Here is a 6000-nt window from a genome sequence, read left to right as displayed (position 1 = left end):
AAGATCAAAATAATAACAAAGTGGGAAATTAGGGTGGAATGTGGTACCAATACCCAGAGTTGATACCATATAGTATTGAAAATATTTCATTTCTGATCAAAATTATAAGAAACAGGAAAGTATGACCAATGAACTGGGGAGGAGGGGGAAAGCTTGCAACAGAAATTGCTTGTTACAGCAACCAGATGTTGTATTTAACAGACCATAAAATTTTTAAAAATCAAATCACAAGTGAAAAAATAAAGATATTTATGACAAGAGTGGTGTATCAAATAGAGATTACCAGCCAAAATATAAATCCATAAAAAGATTCAAATGGAAATTTTGTAATTGAAAAGTGAATAGTTGAAATGAAAAATTTACTAGAGATATGCACTGGCAGAAGAAAGAATTAGCAAAATCTAAGATAACATAGCTATAGAAATCATCCAATCTAAAGAACAGAGATAAAAAGCAATGAAGTCAAATAAACATAGCTTCAAACAAATGTGGAAAAAACAGGAAGCACACCAACATACATTTACTGAGAGTACCAAAAGAAGAGGAAACAGAAAAGGAAACATAAAAAATATTTTAAATAATAATTGACAAAAATATCACCAATCTCTTCAAAACATTGTATATACACAAACAGCACAAGAAATTCACAGAAAACTATTAATCTATACATCTAGAAATGTCGATAAACTCTTTTTTAGATCACAGTAAAAATACTGAAATTCAAAGACAAGAAGTTCTTAATGCAGCAAGCAAAACACGACTTAGCTCTTACAAGCTAACACCAGATTACCTGCCAAATTTTCATCACAAACAATGGAGACCAAAAGACAGTGGGATAAAATAGTCAAAGCATTCAAAGAAAACACTGCTAAACCTAATCCTATATCCAGGATAGCTGTATTTAACAATAGAAGGAAAATACTTATATTCATACAGAAATACAGACGAACAGAATTTGCTGCTAGCATCATCTGCCTTATAAGAAATATATAAGCCGAAAGCCAGTGATATCAGACAACAACTTACAAGCCACACATGCTCCCACAAATTATCAAGAGAAGTACATATTTAATTTTAAAATGCAATATGATACATATTTCTTAACTAATTTAAAAAGAAATCATTTAAAGTGATACAAATGTATTGTTGTCAGTAACAAATAAAAGTTACATATATTCACCAGCACCATACAAAGAGAGTGACTGAGAGCAAAGCTGCATTGCTGAGTTCAATACTAAAAAATAACCCCAGATAATAATTTAAATCAATGGAGACAAATGACAAGAACCAGAAATAATAAGTAAAAAGGCTGATACAACAAAAGCTTTTTATACTTGTTCCCCTCTCTTCACCCAAACGTTCTGCCTCTGCCCAGTCTTAGCTAATGTCTGCTGGAGGTGTCACACTTTCCCAAAGGCACTGACTCCCCTCCATTTTTAATCCCTATGCTCATTATATTCTCTTTAACACTCCAGGCTTTAGTTAAATAAGGAAAACCCCTAAAAAGGGAAATATCTTGCTGGCAATTTCTGCTTTTAGCTTTTTTGGGCAAAAACTTTTAGGAAGGAAAACTTTTGGCTCACAAAGTATCTTGAGTATTTGCAAGGAACAGGAGAAAATAAGACACAAGAGAGAAAAATAAACTAACATGCACACACACACACACACACACACACATACATATATTTTAATTTTTTAATATACTCTATCTTAAAACTTGTGTTTGTCACAATACTTATTTTTTATCTATCAATTCCTGAAGTGGGTATGTTAAAATATAACATGACTGCTATTTTGACAGTGCTTTTTTGTTTTGTTAATATTATATATCCCTATGATGATGATTCTACTGCATAAAAGCTTGTGAATCCTGTATCTTGGGAGATTGAAACTTTTAAAAACTGTATACAATTCTTTTGTGTCATTTAGAAATAAATAAAATAAAATACAATTTTGTTTGACTTAACAGTATTCTCATATCTTATTGTTAGCATTTTCCTATTACACATGTCCGATCACTCTTTTCATTGTTTTCTCCCTCTCAGGTGTCTCTATGAAGCAGCAGAGTTCTTCAAGGTAGTATACTTTCTAAGAGCTAACTCAGAAGGATACCTGCTGCTTATAACTGTTTTCTGTGCTCTGCTTGCTCAATTATTGCAATGCCTTTGGGTAAAATTGTTTAAACTTCTTTAAATATCCTGTTATTTTAGTAGTACCTTGTCTTGCTTCTGGGTTTATTCTTATAGGTTACTCTAGATGGACTGACTAAAGATACAAACACATGACCACAGTAGATAGAGTATGTGAAGATGGTTATTTTCTCTGTTGTTTCTATGTGACATGGATGAGAAAGGAAGAAAATGCATATGCTTCATGTTCCTCTTCCTTTTAACTATGATAAACTTAGATTCACAGTGATTTGTCCAAACTCACAAAGCTAATTAATAGCAGAAAGAAAAGTAAAGCACTGGACTCTTAATTTCAACAACCCTTTTCACTACAGTGTATCTTCAAGATACACATTTTTTAAAATTTATAGCACATAAAAAATTAAATGAAAACATAATGGTTTTGAGAAAGCACTTCTAAATGACTTTCATAAGTAATGCTCAGAATTGAAATGTAGCAATTGTTACAGAGTCTCTCCACTTATAAAACTGGAAACAGCTCCCTCTTTAATAAAACCAATGCATTAGAAAGTCAATGTACACCCTATTGATGTGCTCATTAGAAGTGGAGACTGAGCTACAAAGATCAATCAGCAGCTATTCAATGGGGGATTTCAAGTGGACATCATTGCCCAGATTCAGCACAGCTATCTATAGGTGTTCTGCCTCTAAATCATCCACACTGCTAGACCTTTATTTCTTACTGAATTAGCTAACCTTTCCTCAGCATTTCATATTATTTTTAATCAAAAATTTCTCTTCTGTTTATCTCTAACCTGTTTATTGACCCTGAGTTTATAGGCAGGATTCAGATATGACTGAAATTGAAAGCCGTGGGAGGCTGCAAAGTTGGATCGTTTTTATTGAAGCGCTTAGAAGATTAACCACATGACCCTGTGATTTATAATAGCAGTTATAAGCCAAGGAGTTTCATACAACTGGATAGATTTTGCAAATACCCTCCACATCAGAACTCACAAAGGCTGCCTTTTTCTACTAATCATTTTTACTAGCATTGTTATTGTTAATGGACAAATAAAAGAAAAATTACATTGAGATTAACATGCCAGATTTTAACTCTAAAGTTTTTATGTTTCAGAAAATAAAGTCACATTATAAAAACAGGCCCGGCTTCAAAGTAGAAACAGAGTACACAGTGAATAAATAAGTTAGCAGAGTCATTTTCCAAAGAAGGATATAGAGTAGGAATAAAATTAAAATGACCTTGTGAGATTGGAAAATTTTCTGCAAAAGAAGGATGCTAAAATTTTAGAAGGAAAGAAGTGCCAAGAGATCCTACTAAAAAAAATCAAATGATTTATAATTATAAATACAATCCAGGATATAATATTATGAGTCAATTACTTTCCCATATACTAATGACTCGTAAAACATACAAGAGAAAAAAAGAATATGTATTTTATATAGCATTTTTGTAAATGGTTCTATGCCCTCATATCAATTCATAAAGATATGAAACTCATAATAAAGCCAAAGTTATATTATACGTATATATGAAGTAAAACCATAAAATAACTACAAAGTTATTTTTATTTTCCTTTAAATTTTAAAATGACGAAGGTCATACTATCAATAAGAAAGATAGATAGAAATATATGTTTTTGTTTTTGTTATTGTTTTTATTTATTAACAATTAATATCTAGTCGGCTTGCAAAAAGTTGATAAATCATATGTAACAAAAAAACCATAAAATACTAAAAAAATCATTTTTATTCAATTCCTTTCCTTGCTGACCCTTCTCAGAGCTATACACCCTGTAATGCAGGGACTTCATTGTTTGTATACTGTCTAGCACAAAGATACAAAACTGTCAAAAATAAAGTGATTATATTTACTATGACAGGGTTCAAGGATGCCCACTTATTACTGACACACACAGCACATCTCTGGGTTCTCCAGAGACTAAACAGACATTTCTTTTTAATATTATGAGATACAAAAGACAGGGGGATATTTTGAGAGGAAAAAAAAAGCATACATGAAGCTAGAAATACGGCTCTTTATTTTCCTTCTTTTCATCTCTCTGGAGAATAAATAGGGAACATAAGATACATGTCACTTGATGGATGAAATGGACTTGAACACAGATACAGGAGCTTGCTTCTCCTCTGGTGATTTCTGAAGGACAACTATTATTCCAAGGGAGGAAGCATAGAGCCAGAGTACCATTTGGGTGGTTACTCAATCAATCAGAGGAAAAGAACAACCTAGAAAGGAGACTAAGTTTATATATATTGTGAGTGGTGTCCAAACAGACACACAACTGCCCCAAGATAATCATGCTCAAGACCTATGCCAAGACCACCCATGAGACCAAACCATATTGAGTAGCAAGATCTATGACCATTATACAAGACAGACCCTCTTTCCTCCCTACTGGTCCACCTGAAGGAGAGGTGAGATTCAGACCTATGAATATACAAACTCAATATGAAGGAGCACAGGGAAGGAAGCTCAGAAAAGAGAAAGCTGAGCCTGAGATTAAAGAATGAGTGGCAATTATTATATCAAATATCCTACTGACTATTTACCTCAGAGAAACATAAACTTTGATAACTACATTAATTATAGATGCTTTTAGAATGGGTGAAGATTTAATCAATAACAACCAAAAAAAATCCATGCTTTTGGAAAATTTGGGGATCCAGAGCCCAGAAATATTTATGCATTATTCAAAGTGAAGCAAGCTTTGTATTGGAATACATTTGTATTGAGAGCCCTCAGGCAAACAGGATACACATAGCAGATAAACATGCAGTTGATTGATCTACAGGTATGCCCTTTACCTAAACAAGGTGCATCAAAGACCTTATCAAGAAATGAAGATTTGGAATAGGGCTAAGGAGACTCTTAGTCTGTGATGTCTCTTATTATTAAATTTTGTTGTTACTACTTTTACTATTGCATTTTCTAGTGTTTAGTTGTGTTACCTGGTTAACTCTAGTTATGGGCTCCCTCAGCCTTTGTCCAAGGGGATGCAGGATTGATCAGATCAAGATGAGCCACTTTCCCACGCTGTGATAAAGGAAACACTTTACTGTACCTTTGAGTGGTTAAAACAGAAAAATTACAGGACACTCCCACAAAGAAAAAGTGCTGGAAAAATTTAAAAGACATGCTTACCACTGGAGTAAAAGAGGAAGAGGTGAAGAAGTGAAGGAGAAAATAGTTGTATAAAAAATATAGACCATATATTCTTACTGAGTTTCTTCACAGTCAAAACAAGAAGACAAAAATTACCACAATGTAATTGTTTCTGACAGCTAATAAAAGAGCAGTTAATTGTGGGAAGCAAAATTTAACTGCGTAATACTCCGTGCTTTCTTCAGCAGGCATGTGTGACCATTCTCAATTTAAAGATGAAAACCAAGTATTGGAGAGAATGGGGAGAAGGAGTCGTCACCATGTACTAAATTATACAATCATTTTATGTCTTAATTTGAAGAAATAAGCAACAAAAAACTACCTACTGTTGATCCCTCAGATAATCCACTACAGTAAGTACTAAGAAGAATTACACTATAATGTGATCCTTATTTAACTTGTTCCAAATAACTTGCTACACACTAGAAATTCCAGGAGTGCTTATTAAAAACAAAGATTTCATTGGTCTAAATCAAAACTTCAGGAGCTCTATTTGATAATGCCTCTAGCAATCCTGATTTAGGTAGTCATGTTTGGGGCCCACTATTTTATATCATACTGTACTGTACAATACTGTACCATACACTGACTGTATTAATACGTGTCTGATAGGACTTTAGATATTTGCCCTAGTCAGCTTTCCTCTTTCCTTCAGTAGGTGGGAAG

Source organism: Ictidomys tridecemlineatus, chromosome 4 (assembly GCF_052094955.1).
Source record: "Ictidomys tridecemlineatus isolate mIctTri1 chromosome 4, mIctTri1.hap1, whole genome shotgun sequence".
Classification (NCBI taxonomy): Eukaryota; Metazoa; Chordata; class Mammalia; order Rodentia; family Sciuridae; genus Ictidomys; species Ictidomys tridecemlineatus.
The sequence above is the reverse complement of the archived record's forward strand: the minus strand, read 5'-3'. Positions refer to the sequence as shown.